This window comes from Lissotriton helveticus, chromosome 8 (assembly GCF_964261635.1).
Source record: "Lissotriton helveticus chromosome 8, aLisHel1.1, whole genome shotgun sequence".
NCBI lineage: Eukaryota > Metazoa > Chordata > Amphibia > Caudata > Salamandridae > Lissotriton > Lissotriton helveticus.
The window spans coordinates 1178851525-1178877017 of record NC_136069.1 but is presented as its reverse complement, the minus strand read 5'-3'; positions in this window follow the sequence as shown (position 1 = coordinate 1178877017).

Sequence of the window (25493 nt, the reverse complement as noted above, 5' to 3'; positions counted from 1 at the left end):
AAGATAATTATTTAATTATGAGGTAAGGAGCATCTACCTTAGTAATGTTCTGTCGTCTCTGAGGATCTGCCTTTTTCTGTGTTTGGGTACCTGAATGGTAAGTTCCTGTAAATATAAATATAGAAGACTTTAGTTAGTATTCCTGACACTAAGGATAACAAGATATTCTTTTAATATAATTAGTTGCTGGAGAATTTTGCTTACCTGGTCACAGAGAGTGCCTCCCCGCTTAATTTAGGTGGGTACCATTCACACAGCCTCAAGACATATCATTGTCATTTTCTTTTGGGGCCCTGATTTCATTGCTCTTTGTTCTTTAACCTTAGCTAATTATAGCAATTGTTTTACAAGATGGCTTAATTTGCTACAGATAGGAAAAGAGGATTAATTCAGGTAGGGGGGAAAACCAAACATCGTTAAAACACTACTGATTCCTTTTCCTTATTGTATAATATACTCATTGTACTTTTGTTTTTACATTTAGTAAACTTCCTGAATGACTAACCTTAAGTTTGAGAAGAGACTTCATGGAATGATTCTTTTGTTTAATCATTTTTTATCCCCTCTTCCTCGGTTCACTAATGGCGTTTTGATACTGTTGGGCACAAGGTGACAAGGATAAGTTGGGCGTTTGCATCTTGCTTGTCGTTCCTGTGGAAACATAGGTAAGAGTTTGAAAGGCACTACCTATGTATTCATCTGTTTAGCCAAGCACTACCCCTGCATACGTCCAATCATCCAGTCACTACCTTTGCATTCATCCATTCATTCAGGGTGTATCTATGCAAACTTTCATTCACTCAGGCACTACTCATGAAGTCATCCGTTGAACCAGGCTCTACTGTTGCATCTCTCCATTCACTAATGCACTACCAATGCACTCATCCTTTCACCCTGGAACTACCATTGCACCCATGCATTCACTCACATACTACCCATTCACCAAGGCACTACACATGCACACATTCAATCACTCTGGTACTACCCTTGCACTCATCCATTTACCCAGGCACTGTCGAGCCTGTTGATCCCACCTTCAATAATGGGCGGGAATAGGCAGGGGAGGAGTATAGGACTCACCTGCTCCCCCAATAGAGAACTGTGCATTCTAGCATTCTGGGGTTAGCTATTCTGCTTCCGGGTTTCCTACAAGTTCTCTAGTGGGGTTGTTCTGTTTCCTCACAGGCTCAGTGTCCTCTCCTCCTTCCGTCGCGTACTCGGCATAGTCTTTGTCGTGGCTCATTCTTCCTGCTCTCCTCCTTCTTCTGTCGCAAGCTCGCCTGTGTCTTCGGCTTGGCTCCTGCTTCCTGGTCTCCTTTTTCTTCTGAATTGAGCTAGGCAGTGTCCTTGACAGTGCTCCTGCCCTCTGGACTCCACTCCGCTTCTTGTTTTGGAGACAGCTCCTGCTCCAGTTTTCCTATAGTTCACCTAATGAGAAAAAACTAAAGAAAATCCGCCATCAGTACGTTAACTGTGCTTTTGCACCTAAAGATAATTATTTTATTATGAGGTAAGGAGCATCTACCTTAGTAATGTTTTGTCGTCTCTAAGGATCTGCCTTTTTCTGTGTTTGGGTACCTGAATGGTAAGTTCCTGTGAATATAAATATAGAAGACTTTAGTTAGTATTCCTGACACTAAGGATAACAAGATATTCTTTTAATATAATTAGTTGCTGGAGAATTTTGCTTACCTGGTCACAGAGAGTGCCTCCCCGCTTAATTTAGGTGGGTACCATTTCACAGCCTCAAGACATATCATTGTCATTTTCTTTTGGGGCCCTGATTTCATTGCTCTTTGTTCTTTAACCGTAGCTACTTATAGCAATTGTTTTACAAGAGGGCTTGATTTGCGACAGATAGGAAGAGAGGATTAATTCAGGAAGGGGGGAAAACAAAACATCGTTAAAACACTACCGATTCCTTTTCTTTATTGTATAATATACTCAATGTACTTTTGTTTTTACATTTAATAAACTTCCTGAATGACTAACCTTAAGTTTGAGAAGAGACTTCGTGGAATGATTCTTTTGTTTAATCATTTTTTATCCCCTCTTCCTCGGTTCACTAATGGCGTTTTGATACTGTTGGGCACAAGGTGACAAGGATAAGTTGGGCGTTTGCATCTTGCTTGTCGTTCCTGTGGAAACATAGGCAAGAGTTTGACAGGCACTACCTATGCATTCATCTGTTTAGCGAAGCACTACCCCTGCATACACCCAATCATCCAGTCACTACCTTTGCACTCATCCATTCACTCAGGGTGTATCTATGCAAACTTTCATTCACTCAGGCACGACTCATGAAGTTATCCGTTGAACCAGACTCTACTGTTGCATCCCTCCATTCACTCATGCACTACCAATGCACTCATCCTTTCACCCTGGAACTACCATTGCACCCATGCATTCACTCACTTACTACACATTCACTAAGGCACCTCACATGCACACATTCAATCACTCTGGTACTACCCTTGCACTCATCCATTTACCCAGGCACCTTCGAGCCTGTTGATCCCACCTTCAGTAATGGGCGGGAATAGGCAGGGGAGGAGTATAGGACTCAACTGCTCCCCCAATACAGAACTTCGCATTCTAGCATTCTGGAGGTTTGCTATTCTGCTTCCGGGTTTCCTACAAGTTCTCTTGTGGGGTTGTTCTGTTCCCTCGCAGGCTCTCAGTGTCCTCTCCTCCTTCCGTCGCATACTCGGCATAGTCTTTGTCGTGGCTCATTCTTCCTGCTCTCCTCCTTCTTCTGTCGCAAGCTCGCCTGTGCCTTCGGCTTGGCTCCTGCTTCCTGATCTCCTTTTTCTTCTGACTTGAGCTAGGCAGTGTCCTTGACTGTGCTCCTGCCCTCTGGACTCCACTCCGCTTCTTGTTTTGGATACAGCTCCTGCTCCAGTTTTCCTATAGTTCACCTAAAGAGAAAAAACTAAAGAAAATCCGCCATCAGTACGTTAACTGTGCTTTTGCACCTAAAGATAATTATTTAATTATGAGGTAAGGAGCATCTACCTTAGTAATGTTCTGTCGTCTCTGAGGATCTGCCTTTTTCTGTGTTTGGGTACCTGAATGGTAAGTTCCTGTAAATATAAATGTAGAAGACTTTAGTTAGTATTCCTGACACTAACGATAACAAGATATTCTTTTAATATAATTAGTTGCTGGAGAATTTTGCTTACCTGGTCACAGAGAGTGCCTCCCCGCTTAATTTAGGTGGGTACCATTTCACAGCCTCAAGACATATCATTGTCATTTTCTTTTGGGGCCCAGATTTCATTGCTCTTTGTTCTTTAACCTTAGCTAATTATAGCAATTGTTTTACAAGATGGCTTAATTTGCTACAGATAGGAAGAGAGGATTAATTCAGGTAGGGGAAAAACCAAACATCGTTAAAACACTACTGATTCCTTTTCTTTATTGTATAATATACTCAATGTACTTTTGTTTTTACATTTAGTAAACTTCCTGAATGACTAACCTTAAGTTTGAGAAGAGAATTCGTGGAAGGATTCTTTTGTTTAATCATTTTTTATTCCCTCTTCCTAGGTTCACTAATGGCGTTTTGATACTGTTGGGCACAAGGTGACAAGGATAAGTTGGGCGTTTGCATCTTGCGAGTCGTTCCTGTGGAAACATAGGTAAGATTTTGAAAGGTACTACCTATGTATTCATCTTTTTAGCCAAGCACTACCCCTGCATACATCCAATCATCCAGTCACTACCTCTGCACTCACCCATTCACTCAGGGTGTATCTATACAAACTTTCATTCACTCAGGCACTACTCATGAAGTCATCCGTTGAACCAGGCTCTACTGTTGCATCCCTCCATTCACTCATGCACTACCAATGCACTCATCCTTTCACCCTGGAACTACCATTGCACCAATGCATTCACTCACATACTACCCATTCACCAAGGCACTACACATGCACACATTCAATCACTCTGGTACTACCCTTGCACTCATCCATTTACCCAGGCACTGTCGAGCCTGTTGATCCCGACTTCAGTAATGGGCGGGAATAGGCAGGGGAGGAGTATAGGACTCACCTGCTCCCCCAATAGAGAACTTCGCATTCTAGCATTCTGGGGGTTTGCTATTCTGCTTCCGGGTTTCATACAAGTTCTCTTGTGGGGTTGTTCTGTTCCCTCGCAGGCTCTCAGTGTCCTCTCCTCCTTCCGTCGCGTACTCGGCATAGTCTTTGGCGTGGCTCATTCTTCCTGCTCTCCTCCTTCTTCTGTCGCAAGCTCGCCTGTGTCTTCCGCTTGGCTCCTGCTTCCTGCTCTCCCTTTCCTTCTGACTTGAGCTAGGCAGTGTCCTTGACAGTGCTCCTGCACTCTGGACTCCACTCCGCTTCTTGTTTTGGAGACAGCTCCTGCTCCAGTTTTCCTATAAATCACCTAAAGAGAAAAAACTAAAGAAAATCCACCATCAGTACGTTAACTGTGCTTTTGCACCTAAAGATAATTATTTAATTATGAGGTAAGGAGCATCTACCTTAGTAATGTTCTGTCATCTCTGATGATCTGCCTTTTTCTGTGTTTGGGTACCTGAATGGTAAGTTCCTGTTATATAAATATAGAAGACTTTAGTTAGTATTCCTGACACTAAGGATAACAAGATATTCTTTTAATATAATTAGTTGCTGGAGAATTTTGCTTACCTGGTCACAGAGAGTGCCTCCCCGCTTAATTTAGGTGGGTACCATTTCACAGCCTCAAGACATATCATTGTCATTTTCTTTTGGGGCCCAGATTTCATTGCTCTTTGTTCTTTAACCTTAGCTAATTATAGCAATTGTTTTACAAGACGGCTTAATTTGCTACAGATAGGAAGAGAGGATTAATTCAGGTAGGGGGGAACACAAAACATCGTTAAAACACTACTGATTCCTTTTCTTTATTGTATAAAATGCTCAATGTACTTTTGTTTTTGCATTTAGTAAACTTCCTGAATGACTAACCTTAAGTTTGAGAAGAGACTTTGTATAATGATTCTTTTGTTTAATCATTTTTTATCCCCTCTTCCTAGGTTCACTAATGGCGTTTTGACACTGTTGGGCACAAGGTGACAAGGATAAATTGGGCGTTTGCATCTTGCGTGTCGTTCCTGTGGAAACATAGGTAAGAGTTTGACAGGCACTACCTATGCATTCATCTATTTAGCCAAGCACTACCCCTGCATACATCCAATCATACAGTCACTACCTTTGCACTCATCCATTCACTCAGGGTGTATCTATGCAAACTTTCATTCACTCAGGCACTACTCATGAAGTCATCTGTTGAACCAGGCTCTACTGTTGCATCCCTCCATTCACTCATGCACTACCAATGCACTCATCCTTTCACCCTGGCACTACCATTGCACCCATGCATTCACTCAAATACTACCCATTCACCAAGGCACTACTCATGCACACATTCAATCACTCTGGTACAACCCTTGCACTCATCCATTTACCCAGGCACTGTCGAGCTTGTTGATCCCACCTTCAATAATGGGCGGGAATAGGCAGTGGAGGAGTATAGGACTCACCTGCTCCCCCAATAGGGAACTACGCATTCTAGCATTCTGGGGTTAGCTATTCTGCTTCCGGGTTTCCTACAAGTTCTCTAGTGGGGTTGTTCTGTTCCCTCGCAGGCTCAGTGTCCTCTCCTCTTTCCGTCGCGTACTCGGCATAGTCTTTGTCGTGGCTCATTCTTCCTGCTCTCCTCCTTCTTCTGTCGCAAGCTCGCCTGTGTCTTCGGCTTGGCTCCTGCTTCCTGGTCTCCTTTTTCTTCTGAATTGAGCTAGGCAGTGTCCTTGACAGTGCTCCTGCCCCCTGGACTCCACTCCGCTTCTTGTTTTGCAGACAGCTCCTGCTCCAGTTTTCCTATAGTTCACCTAATGAGAAAAAACTAAAGAAAATCCGCCATCAGTACGTTAACTGGGCTTTTGCACCTAAAGATAATTATTTAATTATGAGGTAAGGAGCATCTACCTTAGTAATGTTCTGTCGTCTCTGAGGATCTGCCTTTTTCTGTGTTTGGGTACCTGAATGGTAAGTTCCTGTGAATATAAATATAGAAGACTTTAGTTAGTATTCCTGACACTAAGGATAACAAGATATTCTGTTAATATAATTAGTTGCTGGAGAATTTTGCTTACCTGGTCACAGAGAGTGCCTCCCCGCTTAATTTAGGTGGGTACCATTTCACAGCCTCAAGACATATCATTGTCATTTTCTTTTGGGGCCCAGATTTCATTGCTCTTTGTTCTTTAACCTTAGCTAATTATAGCAATTGTTTTACAAGATGGCTTAATTAGCGACAGAGAGGAAGAGAGGATTAATTCAGGTAGGGGGGAAAACCAAACATCGTATAAACACTACTGATTCCTTTTCTTTATTGTATAATATACTCAATGTACTTTTGTTTTTACATTTAGTAAACTTCCTGAATGACTAACCTTAAGTTTGAGAAGAGACTTCGTGGAATGATTCTTTTGTTTAATAATTTTTTTATCCCCTCTTCCTCGGTTCACTAATGGCGTTTTGATACTGTTGGGCACAAGGTGACAAGGATAAGTTGGGCGTTTGCATCTTGCTTGTCGTTCCTGTGGAAACATAGGTAAGAGTTTGACAGGCACTACCTATGCATTCATCTGTTTAGCCAAGCACTACCCCTGCATACATCCAATCATCCAGTCACTACCTTTGCACTCATCCATCCACTCAGGGTGTATCTATGCAAACTTTCATTCACTCAGGCACTACTCATGAAGTTATCCGTTGAACCAGGCTCTACTGTTGCATCCCTCCATTCACTCCTGCACTACCAATGCACTCATCCTTTCACCCTGGAACTACCATTGCACCCATGCATTCACTCACATACTACCCATTCACCAAGGCACTACACAAGCACACATTCAATCACTCTGGTACTACCCTTGCACTCATCCATTTACCCAGGCACTGTCGAGCCTGTTGATCCCACCTTCAGTAATGGGCGGGAATAGGCAGGGGAGGAGTATAGGACTCAACTGCTCCCCCAATAGAGAACTTCGCATTCTAGCATTCTTGAGGTTTGCTATTCTGCTTCCGGGTTTCCTACAAGTTCTCTTGTGGGGTTGTTCTGTTACCACGCAGGCTCTCAGTGTCCTCTCCTCCTTCCGTCGCGTACTCGGCATAGTCTTTGTCGTGGCCATTCTTCCTGCTCTCCTCCTTCTTCTGTCGCAAGCTCGCCTGTGTCTTCGGCTTGGCTCCTGCTTCCTGATCTCCTTTTTCTTCTGACTGGAGCTAGGCAGTGTCCTTGACCGTGCTCCTGCCCTCTGGACTCCACTCCGCTCCTTGTTTTGTATACAGCTCCTGCTCCAGTTTTCCTATAGTTCACCTAAAGAGAAAAAACTAAAAAAAAATCCGCCATCAGTACGTTAACTGTGCTTTTGCACCTAAAGATAATTATTTAATTATGAGGTAAGGAGCATCTACCTTAGTAATGTTCTGTCGTCTCTGAGGATCTGCCTTTTTCTGTGTTTGGGTACCTGAATGGTAAGTTCCTGTAAATATAAATATAGAAGACTTTAGTTAGTATTCCTGACACTAAGGATAACAAGATATTCTTTTAATATAATTAGTTGCTGGAGAATTTTGCTTACCTGGTCACAGAGAGTGCCTCCCCGCTTAATTTAGGTGGGTACCATTTCACAGCCTCAAGACATATCATTGTCATTTTCTTTTGGGGCCCTGATTTCATTGCTCTTTGTTCTTTAACCGTAGCTACTTATAGCAATTGTTTTACAAGATGGCTTGATTTGCTACAGATAGGAAGAGAGGATTAATTCAGGAAGGGGGGAAAACCAAACATCGTTAAAACACTACCGATTCCTTTTCTTTATTGTATAATATACTCAATGTACTTTTGTTTTTACATTTAATAAACTTCCTGAATGACTAACCTTAAGTTTGAGAAGAGACTTCGTGGAATGATTCTTTTGTTTAATCATTTTTTATCCCCTCTTCCTCGGTTCACTAATGGCGTTTTGATACTGTTGGGCACAAGGTGACAAGGATAAGTTGGGCGTTTGCATCTTGCTTGTTGTTCCTGTGGAAACATAGGTAAGAGTTTGACAGGCACTACCTATGTATTCATCTGTTTAGGCAAGCACTACCCCTGCATACATTCAATCATCCAGTCACTACCTTTGCACTCATCCATTCACTCAGGGTGTATCTATGCAAACTTTCATTCACTCAGGCACTACTCATGAAGTCATCCGTTGAACCAGGCTCTACTGTTGCATCCCTCCATTCACTCATGCACTACCAATGCACTCATCCTTTCACCCTGGAACTACCATTGCACCCATGCATTCACTCACATACTACCCATTCACCAAGGCACTACACATGCACACATTCAATCACTCTGGTACTACCCTTGCACTCATCCATTTACCCAGGCACTGTCGAGCCTGTTGATCCCACCTTCAGTAATGGGCGGGAATAGGCAGGGGAGGAGTATAGGACTCACCTGCTCCCCCAATAGAGAACTTCGCATTCTAGCATTTTGGGGGTTAGCTATTCTGCTTCCTGGTTTCCCACAAGTTCTCTAGTGGGGTTGTTCTGTTCCCTCGCAGGCTCTCAGTGTCCTCTCCTCCTTCCGTCGCGTACTCGGCATAGTCTTTGGCGTGGCTCATTCTTCCTGCTCTCCTCCTTCTTCTGTCGCAAGCTCGCCTGTGTCTTCGGCTTGGCTCCTGCTGCCTGGTCTCCTTTTTCTTCTGTCTTGAGCTAGGCAGTGTCCTTGACAGTGCTCCTGCCCTCTGGACTCCACTCCGCTTCTTGTTTTGGAGACAGCTCCTGCTCCAGTTTTCCTATAGTTCACCTAAAGAGAAAAAACTAAAGAAAATCCGCCATCAGTACGTTAACTGTGCTTTTGCACTTAAAGATAATTATTTAATTATGAGGTAAGGAGTATCTACCTTAGTAATGTTCTGTCATCTCTGAGGATCTGCCTTTTTCTGTGTTTGGGTACCTGAATGGTAAGTTGCTGTAAATATAAATATAGAAGACTTTAGTTAGTGTTCCTGACACTAAGGATAACAAGATATTCTTTTAATATAATTAGTTGCTGGAGAATTTTGCTTACCTGGTCACAGAGAGTGCCTCCCCGCTTAATTTAGGTGGGTACCATTTCACAGCCTCAAGACATATCATTGTCATTTTCTTTTGGGGCCCTGATTTCATTGCTCTTTGTTCTTTAACCGTAGCTACTTATAGCAATTGTTTTACAAGATGGCTTGATTTGCTACCGATAGGAAGAGAGGATTAATTCAGGAAGGGGGGGAAACCAAACATCGTTAAAACACTACCGATTCCTTTTCTTTATTGTATAATATACTCAATGTACTTTTGTTTTTACATTTAATAAACTTCCTGAATGACTAACCTTAAGTTTGAGAAGAGACTTCGTGGAATGATTCTTTTGTTTAATCATTTTTTATCCCCTCTTCCTCGGTTCACTAATGGCGTTTTGATACTGTTGGGCACAAGGTGACAAGGATAAGTTGGGCGTTTGCATCTTGCTTGTTGTTCCTGTGGAAACATAGGTAAGAGTTTGACAGGCACTACCTATGTATTCATCTGTTTAGGCAAGCACTACCCCTGCATACATTCAATCATCCAGTCACTACCTTTGCACTCATCCATTCACTCAGGGTGTATCTATGCAAACTTTCATTCACTCAGGCACTACTCATGAAGTCATCCGTTGAACCAGGCTCTACTGTTGCATCCCTCCATTCACTCATGCACTACCAATGCACTCATCCTTTCACCCTAGAACTACCATTGCACCCATGCATTCACTCACATACTACCCATTCACCAAGGCACTACACATGCACACATTCAATCACTCTGGTACTACCCTTGCACTCATCCATTTACCCAGGCACTGTCGAGCCTGTTGATCCCACCTTCAGTAATGGGCGGGAATAGGCAGGGGAGGAGTATAGGACTCACCTGCTCCCCCAATAGAGAACTTCGCATTCTAGCATTCTGGGGGTTAGCTATTCTGCTTCCTGGTTTCCCACAAGTTCTCTAGTGGGGTTGTTCTGTTCCCTCGCAGGCTCTCAGTGTCCTCTCCTCCTTCCGTCGCGTACTCGGCATAGTCTTTGGCGTGGCTCATTCTTCCTGCTCTCCTCCTTCTTCTGTCGCAAGCTCGCCTGTGTCTTCGGCTTGGCTCCTGCTGCCTAGTCTCCTTTTTCTTCTGTCTTGAGCTAGGCAGTGTCCTTGACAGTGCTCCTGCCCTCTGGACTCCACTCCGCTTCTTGTTTTGGAGACAGCTCCTGCTCCAGTTTTCCTATAGTTCACCTAAAGAGAAAAAACTAAAGAAAATCCGCCATCAGTACGTTAACTGTGCTTTTGCACCTAAAGATAATTATTTAATTATGAGGTAAGGAGCATCTACCTTAGTAATGTTCTGTCGTCTCTGAGGATCTGCCTTTTTCTGTGTTTGGGTACCTGAATGGTAAGTTCCTGTAAATATAAATGTAGAAGACTTTAGTTAGTATTCCTGACACTAACGATAACAAGATATTCTTTTAATATAATTAGTTGCTGGAGAATTTTGCTTACCTGGTCACAGAGAGTGCCTCCCCGCTTAATTTAGGTGGGTACCATTTCACAGCCTCAAGACATATCATTGTCATTTTCTTTTGGGGCCCAGATTTCATTGCTCTTTGTTCTTTAACCTTAGCTAATTATAGCAATTGTTTTACAAGATGGCTTAATTTGCTACAGATAGGAAGAGAGGATTAATTCAGGTAGGGGAAAAACCAAACATCGTTAAAACACTACTGATTCCTTTTCTTTATTGTATAATATACTCAATGTACTTTTGTTTTTACATTTAGTAAACTTCCTGAATGACTAACCTTAAGTTTGAGAAGAGAATTCGTGGAAGGATTCTTTTGTTTAATCATTTTTTATTCCCTCTTCCTAGGTTCACTAATGGCGTTTTGATACTGTTGGGCACAAGGTGACAAGGATAAGTTGGGCGTTTGCATCTTGCGAGTCGTTCCTGTGGAAACATAGGTAAGATTTTGAAAGGTACTACCTATGTATTCATCTTTTTAGCCAAGCACTACCCCTGCATACATCCAATCATCCAGTCACTACCTCTGCACTCACCCATTCACTCAGGGTGTATCTATGCAAACTTTCATTCACTCAGGCACTACTCATGAAGTCATCCGTTGAACCAGGCTCTACTGTTGCATCCCTCCATTCACTCATGCACTACCAATGCACTCATCCTTTCACCCTGGAACTACCATTGCACCAATGCATTCACTCACATACTACCCATTCACCAAGGCACTACACATGCACACATTCAATCACTCTGGTACTACCCTTGCACTCATCCATTTACCCAGGCACTGTCGAGCCTGTTCATCCCGACTTCAGTAATGGGCGGGAATAGGCAGGGGAGGAGTATAGGACTCACCTGCTCCCCCAATAGAGAACTTCGCATTCTAGCATTCTGGGGGTTTGCTATTCTGCTTCCGGGTTTCATACAAGTTCTCTTGTGGGGTTGTTCTGTTCCCTCGCAGGCTCTCAGTGTCCTCTCCTCCTTCCGTCGCGTACTCGGCATAGTCTTTGGCGTGGCTCATTCTTCCTGCTCTCCTCCTTCTTCTGTCGCAAGCTCGCCTGTGTCTTCCGCTTGGCTCCTGCTTCCTGCTCTCCCTTTCCTTCTGACTTGAGCTAGGCAGTGTCCTTGACAGTGCTCCTGCACTCTGGACTCCACTCCGCTTCTTGTTTTGGAGACAGCTCCTGCTCCAGTTTTCCTATAAATCACCTAAAGAGAAAAAACTAAAGAAAATCCACCATCAGTACGTTAACTGTGCTTTTGCACCTAAAGATAATTATTTAATTATGAGGTAAGGAGCATCTACCTTAGTAATGTTCTGTCATCTCTGAGGATCTGCCTTTTTCTGTGTTTGGGTACCTGAATGGTAAGTTCCTGTTATATAAATATAGAAGACTTTAGTTAGTATTCCTGACACTAAGGATAACAAGATATTCTTTTAATATAATTAGTTGCTGGAGAATTTTGCTTACCTGGTCACAGAGAGTGCCTCCCCGCTTAATTTAGGTGGGTACCATTTCACAGCCTCAAGACATATCATTGTCATTTTCTTTTGGGGCCCAGATTTCATTGCTCTTTGTTCTTTAACCTTAGCTAATTATAGCAATTGTTTTACAAGACGGCTTAATTTGCTACAGATAGGAAGAGAGGATTAATTCAGGTAGGGGGGAACACAAAACATCGTTAAAACACTACTGATTCCTTTTCTTTATTGTATAAAATGCTCAATGTACTTTTGTTTTTGCATTTAGTAAACTTCCTGAATGACTAACCTTAAGTTTGAGAAGAGACTTTGTATAATGATTCTTTTGTTTAATCATTTTTTATCCCCTCTTCCTAGGTTCACTAATGGCGTTTTGACACTGTTGGGCACAAGGTGACAAGGATAAATTGGGCGTTTGCATCTTGCGTGTCGTTCCTGTGGAAACATAGGTAAGAGTTTGACAGGCACTACCTATGCATTCATCTATTTAGCCAAGCACTACCCCTGCATACATCCAATCATACAGTCACTACCTTTGCACTCATCCATTCACTCAGGGTGTATCTATGCAAACTTTCATTCACTCAGGCACTACTCATGAAGTCATCTGTTGAACCAGGCTCTACTGTTGCATCCCTCCATTCACTCATGCACTACCAATGCACTCATCCTTTCACCCTGGCACTACCATTGCACCCATGCATTCACTCAAATACTACCCATTCACCAAGGCACTACTCATGCACACATTCAATCACTCTGGTACAACCCTTGCACTCATCCATTTACCCAGGCACTGTCGAGCTTGTTGATCCCACCTTCAATAATGGGCGGGAATAGGCAGTGGAGGAGTATAGGACTCACCTGCTCCCCCAATAGGGAACTACGCATTCTAGCATTCTGGGGTTAGCTATTCTGCTTCCGGGTTTCCTACAAGTTCTCTAGTGGGGTTGTTCTGTTCCCTCGCAGGCTCAGTGTCCTCTCCTCTTTCCGTCGCGTACTCGGCATAGTCTTTGTCGTGGCTCATTCTTCCTGCTCTCCTCCTTCTTCTGTCGCAAGCTCGCCTGTGTCTTCGGCTTGGCTCCTGCTTCCTGGTCTCCTTTTTCTTCTGAATTGAGCTAGGCATTGTCCTTGACAGTGCTCCTGCCCCCTGGACTCCACTCCGCTTCTTGTTTTGCAGACAGCTCCTGCTCCAGTTTTCCTATAGTTCACCTAATGAGAAAAAACTAAAGAAAATCCGCCATCAGTACGTTAACTGTGCTTTTGCACCTAAAGATAATTATTTAATTATGAGGTAAGGAGCATCTACCTTAGTAATGTTCTGTCGTCTCTGAGGATCTGCCTTTTTCTGTGTTTGGGTACCTGAATGGTAAGTTCCTGTGAATATAAATATAGAAGACTTTAGTTAGTATTCCTGACACTAAGGATAACAAGATATTCTGTTAATATAATTAGTTGCTGGAGAATTTTGCTTACCTGGTCACAGAGAGTGCCTCCCCGCTTAATTTAGGTGGGTACCATTTCACAGCCTCAAGACATATCATTGTCATTTTCTTTTGGGGCCCAGATTTCATTGCTCTTTGTTCTTTAACCTTAGCTAATTATAGCAATTGTTTTACAAGATGGCTTAATTAGCGACAGAGAGGAAGAGAGGATTAATTCAGGTAGGGGGGAAAACCAAACATCGTATAAACACTACTGATTCCTTTTCTTTATTGTATAATATACTCAATGTACTTTTGTTTTTACATTTAGTAAACTTCCTGAATGACTAACCTTAAGTTTGAGAAGAGACTTCGTGGAATGATTCTTTTGTTTAATAATTTTTTTATCCCCTCTTCCTCGGTTCACTAATGGCGTTTTGATACTGTTGGGCACAAGGTGACAAGGATAAGTTGGGCGTTTGCATCTTGCTTGTCGTTCCTGTGGAAACATAGGTAAGAGTTTGACAGGCACTACCTATGCATTCATCTGTTTAGCCAAGCACTACCCCTGCATACATCCAATCATCCAGTCACTACCTTTGCACTCATCCATCCACTCAGGGTGTATCTATGCAAACTTTCATTCACTCAGGCACTACTCATGAAGTCATCCGTTGAACCAGGCTCTACTGTTGCATCCCTCCATTCACTCCTGCACTACCAATGCACTCATCCTTTCACCCTGGAACTACCATTGCACCCATGCATTCACTCACATACTACCCATTCACCAAGGCACTACACATGCACACATTCAATCACTCTGGTACTACCCTTGCACTCATCCATTTACCCAGGCACTGTCTAGCCTGTTGATCCCACCTTCAGTAATGGGCGGGAATAGGCAGGGGAGGAGTATAGGACTCAACTGCTCCCCCAATAGAGAACTTCGCATTCTAGCATTCTTGAGGTTTGCTATTCTGCTTCCGGGTTTCCTACAAGTTCTCTTGTGGGGTTGTTCTGTTACCACGCAGGCTCTCAGTGTCCTCTCCTCCTTCCGTCGCGTACTCGGCATAGTCTTTGTCGTGGCCATTCTTCCTGCTCTCCTCCTTCTTCTGTCGCAAGCTCGCCTGTGTCTTCGGCTTGGCTCCTGCTTCCTGATCTCCTTTTTCTTCTGACTGGAGCTAGGCAGTGTCCTTGACCGTGCTCCTGCCCTCTGGACTCCACTCCGCTCCTTGTTTTGTATACAGCTCCTGCTCCAGTTTTCCTATAGTTCACCTAAAGAGAAAAAACTAAAAAAAAATCCGCCATCAGTACGTTAACTGTGCTTTTGCACCTAAAGATAATTATTTAATTATGAGGTAAGGAGCATCTACCTTAGTAATGTTCTGTCGTCTCTGAGGATCTGCCTTTTTCTGTGTTTGGGTACCTGAATGGTAAGTTCCTGTAAATATAAATATAGAAGACTTTAGTTAGTATTCCTGACACTAAGGATAACAAGATATTCTTTTAATATAATTAGTTGCTGGAGAATTTTGCTTACCTGGTCACAGAGAGTGCCTCCCCGCTTAATTTAGGTGGGTACCATTTCACAGCCTCAAGACATATCATTGTCATTTTCTTTTGGGGCCCTGATTTCATTGCTCTTTGTTCTTTAACCGTAGCTACTTATAGCAATTGTTTTACAAGATGGCTTGATTTGCTACAGATAGGAAGAGAGGATTAATTCAGGAAGGGGGGAAAACCAAACATCGTTAAAACACTACCGATTCCTTTTCTTTATTGTATAATATACTCAATGTACTTTTGTTTTTACATTTAATAAACTTCCTGAATGACTAACCTTAAGTTTGAGAAGAGACTTCGTGGAATGATTCTTTTGTTTAATCATTTTTTATCCCCTCTTCCTCGGTTCACTAATGGCGTTTTGATACTGTTGGGCACAAGGTGACAAGGATAAGTTGGGCGTTTGCATCTTGCTTGTTGTTCCTGTGGAAACATAGGTAAGAGTTTGACAGGCACTACCTATGTATTCATCTGTTTAGGCAAGCACTACCCCTGCATACATTCAATCATCCAGTCACTACCTTTGCACTCATCCATTCACTCAGGGTGTGTCTATGCAAACTTTCATTCACTCAGGCACTACTCATGAAGTTATCCGTTGAACCAGGCTCTACTGTTGCATCCCTCCATTCACTCATGCACTACCAATGCACTCATCCTTTCACCCTGGAACTACCATTGCACCCATGCATTCACTCACATACTACCCATTCACCAAGGCACTACACATGCACACATTCAATCACTCTGGTACTACCCTTGCACTCATCCATTTACCCAGGCACTGTCGAGCCTGTTGATCCCACCTTCAGTAATGGGCGGGAATAGGCAGGGGAGGAGTATAGGACTCACCTGCTCCCCCAATAGAGAACTTCGCATTCTAGCATTTTGGGGGTTAGCTATTCTGCTTCCTGGTTTCCCACAAGTTCTCTAGTGGGGTTGTTCTGTTCCCTCGCAGGCTCTCAGTGTCCTCTCCTCCTTCCGTCGCGTACTCGGCATAGTCTTTGGCGTGGCTCATTCTTCCTGCTCTCCTCCTTCTTCTGTCGCAAGCTCGCCTGTGTCTTCGGCTTGGCTCCTGCTGCCTGGTCTCCTTTTTCTTCTGTCTTGAGCTAGGCAGTGTCCTTGACAGTGCTCCTGCCCTCTGGACTCCACTCCGCTTCTTGTTTGGGAGACAGCTCCTGCTCCAGTTTTCCTATAGTTCACCTAAAGAGAAAAAACTAAAGAAAATCCGCCATCAGTACGTTAACTGTGCTTTTGCACTTAAAGATAATTATTTAATTATGAGGTAAGGAGTATCTACCTTAGTAATGTTCTGTCATCTCTGAGGATCTGCCTTTTTCTGTGTTTGGGTACCTGAATGGTAAGTTGCTGTAAATATAAATATAGAAGACTTTAGTTAGTGTTCCTGACACTAAGGATAACAAGATATTCTTTTAATATAATTAGTTGCTGGAGAATTTTGCTTACCTGGTCACAGAGAGTGCCTCCCCGCTTAATTTAGGTGGGTACCATTTCACAGCCTCAAGACATATCATTGTCATTTTCTTTTGGGGCCCTGATTTCATTGCTCTTTGTTCTTTAACCGTAGCTACTTATAGCAATTGTTTTACAAGATGGCTTGATTTGCTACAGATAGGAAGAGAGGATTAATTCAGGAAGGGGGGGAAACCAAACATCGTTAAAACACTACCGATTCCTTTTCTTTATTGTATAATATACTCAATGTACTTTTGTTTTTACATTTAATAAACTTCCTGAATGACTAACCTTAAGTTTGAGAAGAGACTTCGTGGAATGATTCTTTTGTTTAATCATTTTTTATCCCCTCTTCCTCGGTTCACTAATGGCGTTTTGATACTGTTGGGCACAAGGTGACAAGGATACGTTGGGCGTTTGCATCTTGCTTGTTGTTCCTGTGGAAACATAGGTAAGAGTTTGACAGGCACTACCTATGTATTCATCTGTTTAGGCAAGCACTACCCCTGCATACATTCAATCATCCAGTCACTACCTTTGCACTCATCCATTCACTCAGGGTGTATCTATGCAAACTTTCATTCACTCAGGCACTACTCATGAAGTCATCCGTTGAACCAGGCTCTACTGTTGCATCCCTCCATTCACTCATGCACTACCAATGCACTCATCCTTTCACCCTAGAACTACCATTGCACCCATGCATTCACTCACATACTACCCATTCACCAAGGCACTACACATGCACACATTCAATCACTCTGGTACTACCCTTGCACTCATCCATTTACCCAGGCACTGTCGAGCCTGTTGATCCCACCTTCAGTAATGGGCGGGAATAGGCAGGGGAGGAGTATAGGACTCACCTGCTCCCCCAATAGAGAACTTCGCATTCTAGCATTCTGGGGGTTAGCTATTCTGCTTCCTGGTTTCCCACAAGTTCTCTAGTGGGGTTGTTCTGTTCCCTCGCAGGCTCTCAGTGTCCTCTCCTCCTTCCGTCGCGTACTCGGCATAGTCTTTGGCGTGGCTCATTCTTCCTGCTCTCCTCCTTCTTCTGTCGCAAGCTCGCCTGTGTCTTCGGCTTGGCTCCTGCTGCCTAGTCTCCTTTTTCTTCTGTCTTGAGCTAGGCAGTGTCCTTGACAGTGCTCCTGCCCTCTGGACTCCACTCCGCTTCTTGTTTTGGAGACAGCTCCTGCTCCAGCTCCAGTTTTCCTATAGTTCACCTAAAGAGAAAAAACTAAAGAAAATCCGCCATCAGTACCTTAACTGTGCTTTTGCACCTAATTATTTAATTATGAGGTAAGGAGCATCTACCTTAGTAACCTCAATAACCAGCTCGCCGCATTCCTCGAAACCAACAAATCCCTCGACTCCTCACAATCCGGCTTCCGAGCCAAGCACAGCACTGAAACCGCCCTCATCGCAGCAACAGACGACATTCGAACTCTTCTGGACAATGGAGACACAGTCGCCCTTATCCTCCTCGACCTCTCCGCAGCCTTCGACACGGTCTGTCATAGCACCTTTTACAACGCCTCAGAAACATCGGAATCCAAGGAAAATCACTGGAATGGATCACCTCGTTCCTCACCGGAAGAACCCAGAGAGTCCGCCTTCCACCATTCAAGTCAGAAGCCACTGAAGTCATCTGCGGCGTACCACAAGGATCTTCACTCAGCCCCACCCTCTTCAACGTATACATGAGCCCCCTCGCGGTATTGCACGTCAACACAAACTCAACATCATCTCCTACGCCGACGACACTCAACTGATCCTATCACTCACCAGAGACCCTAACACTGCCAAAACCAACCTGCATGAAGGAATGAAAGAAGTAGCCGAATGGATGAAGCACAGCCGTCTGAAACTGAACTCAGACAAAACAGAAGTCCTCATCCTAGGCACCTCCCCCTCCGCCTGGGATGACTCTTGGTGGCCAGAGGCCCTCGGAAAAGCACCCATTCCAACGGACCACGCACGGAACCTGGGCGTCATCCTGGATTCCTCACTCTCGATGAACAGACAAGTCAACGCCGTCTCCTCATCTTGCTTCAACATCCTTCGCATGCTCAAAAAAACATTTCGCTGGATCCCCACCGAAACTAGAAAAACAGTCACCCACGCTTTGGTCACGAGCCGACTGGACTACGGAAACACCCTCTACGCCGGTACCACCGCAAAACTCCAGAATAAACTCCAACGCATCCAGAACGCCTCAGCCAGGCTCATATTAGACATCCCGCGTAAAGAACACATCTCTGGTCACCTGAAAAACCTCCACTGGCTCCCCATCAATAAGAGGATTACTTTCCGGCTCCTAACCCACGCACACAAAGCACTCTACGAAATCGGACCCGAATGCCTCAACACACGACTTTCCTTCTACACCCCCTCCCGCCAGCTACGATCCTCCAACCAAGCCCTTGCCACTGTACCTCGCATCAACAAAACCACCATGGGTGGTAGATCCTTCTCCTACCTGGCAGCTAAAACCTGGAACTCACTTCCCAATCACCTTCGCCTTACTCAGAACCACCTAGCATTCAGAAAGCAACTCAAAACGTGGTTATTTGACAAGTAACTCCCCACCCTTCCTCAAGCGCCTTGAGACCCTATGGGTATGTAGCGCGCTATATAAATCTTCTTGACTTGACTTGACTTGACTAGTAATGTTCTGTCATCTCTGAGGATCTGCCTTTTTCTGTGTTTGGGTACCTGAATGGTAAGTTCCTGTAATATAAATATAGAAGACTTTAGTTAGTATTCCTGACACTAAGGATAACAAGATATTCTTTTAATATAATTAGTTGCTGGAGAATTTTGCTTACCTGGTCACAGAGAGTGCCTCCCCGCTTAATTTAGGTGGGTACCATTTCACAGCCTCAAGACATATCATTGTCATTTTCTTTTGGGGCCCATATTTCATTGCTCTTTGTTCTTTAACCTTAGCTAATTATAGCAATTGTTTTACAAGATGGCTTAATTTGCTACAGATAGGAAGAGAGGATTAATTCAGGTAGGGGGGAAAACCAAACATTGTTAAAACACTACTGATTCCTTTTCTTTATTGTATAAAATGCTCAATGTACTTTTGTTTTTGCATTTAGTAAACTTCCTGAATGACTAACCTTAAGTTTGAGAAGGGACTTCGTATAATGATTCTTTTGTTTAATCATTTTTATCCCCTCTTCCTAGGTTCACTAATGGCGTTTTGACACTGTTGGGCACAAGGTGACAAGGATAAATTGGGCGTTTGCATCTTGCTTGTCGTTCCTGTGGAAACATAGGTAAGAGTTTGAGAGGCACTACCTATGCATTCATCTATTTAGCCAAGCACTACCCCTGCATACATCCAATCATATAGTCACTACCTTTGCACTCATCCATTCACTCAGGGTGTATCTATGCAAACTTTCATTCACTCAGGCACTACTCATGAAGTCATCCGTTGAACCAGGCTCTACTGTTGCATCCCTCCATTCACTCATGCACTACCAATGCACTCATCCTTTCACCCTGGCACTACCATTGCACCCATGCATTCACTCAAATACTACCCATTCACCAAGGCACTACACATGCACACATTCAATCACTCTGGTACAACCCTTGCACTCATCCATTTACCCAGGCACTGTCGAGCCTATTGATCCAACCTTCAGTAATGGGCGGGAATAGGCAGGGGAGGAGTATAGGACTCACCTGCTCCCCCAATAGAGAACTTCCCATTCTAGCATTCTGGGGTTAGCTATTCTGCTTCCGGGTTTCCTACAAGTTCTCTAGTGGGGTTGTTCTGTTCCCTCGCAGGCTCTCAGTGTCCTCTCCTCCTTCCGTCGCGTACTCGGCATAGTCTTTGGCGTGGCTCATTCTTCCTGCTCTCCTCCTTCTTCTGTCGCAAGCTCGCCTGTGTCTTCGGCTTGGCTCCTGCTTCCTGGTCTCCATTTTCTTCTGACTTGAGCTAGGCAGTGTCCTTGACAGTGCTCCTGCCCTCTGGACTCCACTCTGCTTCTTGTTTGGAGACAGCTCCTGCTCCAGTTTTCCTATAGTTCACCTAAAGAGAAAAAACTAAAGAAAATCCGCCATCAGTACGTTAACTGTGCTTTTGCACCTAAAGATAATTATTTAATTATGAGGTAAGGAGCATCTACCTCAGTAATGTTCTGTCGTCTCTGAGGATCTGCCTTTTTCTGTGTTTGGGTACCTGAATGGTAAGTTCCTGTAAATATAAATATAGAAGACTTTAGTTAGTATTCCTGACACTAAGGATAACAAGATATTCTTTTAATATAATTAGTTGCTGGAGAATTTTGCTTACCTGGTCACAGAGAGTGCCTCCCCGCTTAATTTAGGTGGGTACCATTTCACAGCCTCAAGACATATCATTGTCATTTTCTTTTGGGGCCCAGATTTGATTGCTCTTTGTTCTTTAACCTTAGCTAATTATAGCAATTGTTTTACAAGATGGCTTAATTTGCTACAGATAGGAAGAAAGGATTAATTGAGGTAGGGGGAAAACCAAACATCGTTAAAACACTACTGATTCCTTTTCTTTATTGTATAATATACTCAATGTACTTTTGTTTTTACATTTAGTAAAATTCCTGAATGACTAACCTTAAGTTTGAGAAGAGACTTCGTGGAATGATTTTTTTGTTTAATCATTTTTCATCCCCTCTTCCTCGGTTCACTAATGGCGTTTTGATACTGTTGGGCACAAGGTGACAAGGATAAGTTGGGCGTTTGCATCTTGCTTGTCGTTCCTGTGGAAACATAGGTAAGAGTTTGACAGGCACTACCTATGTATTCATCTGTTTAGCCAAGCACTACCCCTGCATACAGCCAATCATCCATTCACTACCTTTGCACTCATCCATTCACTCAGGGTGTATCTATGCAAACTTTCATTCACTCAGGCACTACTCATGAAGTCATCCGTTGAACCAGGCTCTACTGTTGCATCCCTCCATTCACTCATGCACTACCAATGCACTCATCCTTTCGCCCTAGAACTACCATTGCACCCATGCATTCACTCACATACTACCCATTAACCAAGGCACTACACATGCACACATTCAATCACTCTGGTACTACCCTTGCACTCATCCATTTACCCAGGCACTGTCGAGCCTGTTGATCCCACCTTCAGTAATGGGCGGGAATAGGCAGGGGAGGAGTATAGGACTCACCTGCTCCCCCAATAGAGAACTTCGCATTCTAGCATTCTGGGGGTTAGCTATTCTGCTTCCTGTTTTCCCACAAGTTCTCTAGTGGGGTTGTTCTGTTCCCTCGCAGGCTCTCAGTGTCCTCTCCTCCTTCCGTCGCGTACTCGGCATAGTCTTTGGCGTGGCTCATTCTTCCTGCTCTCCTCCTTCTTCTGTCGCAAGCTCGCCTGGGTCTTCGGCTTGGCTCCTGCTGCCTGGTCTCCTTTTTCTTCTGACTTGAGCTAGGCAGTGTCCTTGACAGTGCTCCTGCCCTCTGGACTCCACTCCGCTTCTTGTTTTGGAGACAGCTCCTGCTCCAGTTTTCCTATAGTTCACCTAAAGAGAAAAAACTAAAGAAAATCCGCCATCAGTACGTTAACTGTGCTTTTGCACCTAAAGATAATTATTTAATTATGAGGTAAGGAGTATCTACCTTAGTAATGGTCTGTCGTCTCTGAGGATCTGCCTTTTTCTGTGTTTGGATACCTGAATGGTAAGTTCCTGTAAATATAAATATAGAAGACTTTAGTTAGTATTCCTGACACTAAGGATAACAAGATATTCTTTTAATATAATTAGTTGCTGGAGAATTTTGTTTACCTGGTCACAGAGAGTTCCTCCCCGCTTAATTTAGGTGGGTACCATTTCACAGCCTCAAGACATATCATTGTCATTTTCTTTTGGGGCCCAGATTTCATTGCTCTTTGTTCTTTAACCGTAGCTAATTATAGCAATTGTTTTACAAGATGGCTTAATTTGCTACAGATAGGAAGAGAGGATTAATTCAGGTAGGGGGGAAAACCAAAAATTCGTTAAAACACTACTGATTCCTTTTCTGTATTGTATAATATACTCAATGTACTTTTGTTTTTACATTTAGTAAACTTCCTGAATGACTAACCTTAAGTTTGAGAAGAGACTTCGTGGAATGATTCTTTTGTTTAATGATTTTTTATCCCCTCTTCCTCGGTTCACTAATGGCGTTTTCATACTGTTGGGCACAAGGTGACAAGGATAAGTTGGGCGTTTGCATCTTGCTTGTCGTTCCTGTGGAAACATAGGTAAGAGTTTGACAGGCACTACCTATGCATTCATCTGTTTAGCCAAGCACTACCCCTGCATACATCCAATCATCCAGGCACTACCTTTGCACTCATCCATTCACTCAGGGTGTATCTATGCAAACTTTCATTCACTCAGGCACTACTCATGAAGTCATCCGTTGAGCCAGGCTCTACTGTTGCATCCCTCCATTCAGTCATGCACTACCAATGCACTCATCCTTTCACCCTGGAACTACCATTGCACCCATGCATTCACTCACATACTACCCATTCACCAAGGCACTACACATGCACACATTCAATCACTCTGGTACTACCCTTGCACTCATCCATTTACCCAGGCACTGTCGAGCCTGTTGATCCCACCTTCAGTAATGGGCGGGAATAGGCAGGGGAGGAGTATAGGACTCACCTGCTCCCCCAATAGAGAACTTCGCATTCTAGCATTCTGGGGTTAGCTATTCTGCTTCCGGGTTTCCCACAAGTTCTCTAGTGGGGTTGTTCTGTTCCCTCGCAGGCTCCCAGTGTCCTCTCCTCCTTCTGTCGCGTACTCAGCATAGTCTTTGGCGTGGCTCATTCTTCCTGCTCTCCTCCTTCTTCTGTCGCAAGCTCGCCTGTGTCTTCGGCTTGGCTCCTGCTTCCTGGTCTCCATTTTCTTCTGACTTGAGCTAGGCAGTGTCCTTGACAGTGCTCCTGCCCTCTGGACTCCACTCCGCTTCTTGTTTTGGAGACAGCTCCTGCTCCAGTTTTCCTATAGTTCACCTAAAGAGAAAAAACTAAAGAAAATCCGCCATCAGTACGTTAACTGTGCTTTTGCACCTAAAGATAATTATTTAATTATGAGGTAAGGAGCATCTACCTTAGTAATGTTCTGTTGTCTCTGAGGATCTGCCTTTTTCTGTGTTTGGGTACCTGAATGGTAAGTTCCTGTAAATATAAATATAGAAGACTTTAGTTAGTATTCCTGACACTAAGGATAACAAGATATTCTTTTAATATAATTAGTTGCTGGAGAATTTTGCTTACCTGGTCACAGAGAGTGCCTCCCCGCTTAATTTAGGTGGGTACCATTTCACAGCCTCAAGACATATCATTGTCCTTTTCTTTTGGGGCCCAGATTTGATTGCTCTTTGTTCTTTAACCTTAGCTAATTATAGCAATTGTTTTACAAGATGGCTTAATTTGCTACAGATAGGAAGAGAGGATTCATTCAGGTAGGGGGAAAACCAAACATCGTTAAAACACTACTGATTCCTTTTCTTTATTGTATAATATACTCAATGTACTTTTGTTTTTACATTTAGTAAACTTCCTGAATGACTAACCTTAAGTTTGAGAAGAGACTTCGTGGAATCATTCTTTTGTTTAATCATTTTTTATCCCCTCTTCCTCGGTTCACTAATGGCGTTTTGATACTGTTGGGCACAAGGTGACAAGGATAAGTTGGGCGTTTGCATCTTGCTTGTCGTTCCTGTGGAAACATAGGTAAGAGTTTCAAAGGTACTACCTATGTATTCATCTGTTTAGCCAAGCACTACCCCTGCATACATCCAATCATCCAGTCACTACCTTTGCACTCACCCATTCACTCAGGGTGTATATATGCAAACTTTCATTCGCTCAGCAACTACTCATGAAGTCATCCGTTGAACCAGGCTCTACTCTTGCATCCCTCCATTCACTCATGCACTACCAATGCACTCATCCTTTCACCCTGGCACTACCATTGCACCCATGCATTCACTCAAATACTACCCATTCACCAAGGCACTACACATGCACACATTCAATCACTCTGGTACAACCCTTGCACTCATCCATTTACCCAGGCACTGTCGAGCCTGTTGATCCCACCTTCAGTAATGGGCGGGAATAGGCAGGGGAGGAGTATAGGACTCACCTGCTCCCCCAATAGAGAACTTGGCATTCTAGCTTTCTGGGGTTAGCTATTCTGCTTCCGGGTTTCCTACAAGTTCTCTTGTGGGGTTGTTCTGTTCCCTCGCAGGCTCTCAGTGTCCTCTCCTCCTTCCGTCGCGTACTCGGCATAGTCTTTGGCGTGGCTCATTCTTCCTGCTCTCCTCCTTCTTCTGTCGCAAGCTCGCCTGTGTCTTCGGCTTGGCTCCTGCTTCCTGGTCTCCATTTTCTTCTGACTTGAGCTAGGCAGTGTCCTTGACAGTGCTCCTGCCCTCTGGACTCCACTCCGCTTCTTGTTTTGGAGACAGCTCCTGCTCCAGTTTTCCTATAGTTCACCTAAAGAGAAAAAACTAAAGAAAATCCGCCATCAGTACGTTAACTGTGCTTTTGCACCTAAAGATAATTATTTAATTATGAGGTAAGGAGCATCTACCTTAGTAATGTTCTGTCGTCTCTGAGGATCTGCCTTTTTCTGTGTTTGGGTACCTGAATGATAAGTTCCTGTATATATAAATATAGAAGACTTTAGTTAGTATTCCTGACACTAAGGATAACAAGATATTCTTTTAATATAATTAGTTGCATGAGAATTTTGCTTTCCTGGTCACAGAGAGTGCCTCCCCGCTTAATTTAGGTGGGTACCTTTTCACAGCCTCAAGACATATCATTGTCATTTTCTTTTGGGGCCCAGATTTCATTGCTCTTTGTTCTTTAACCT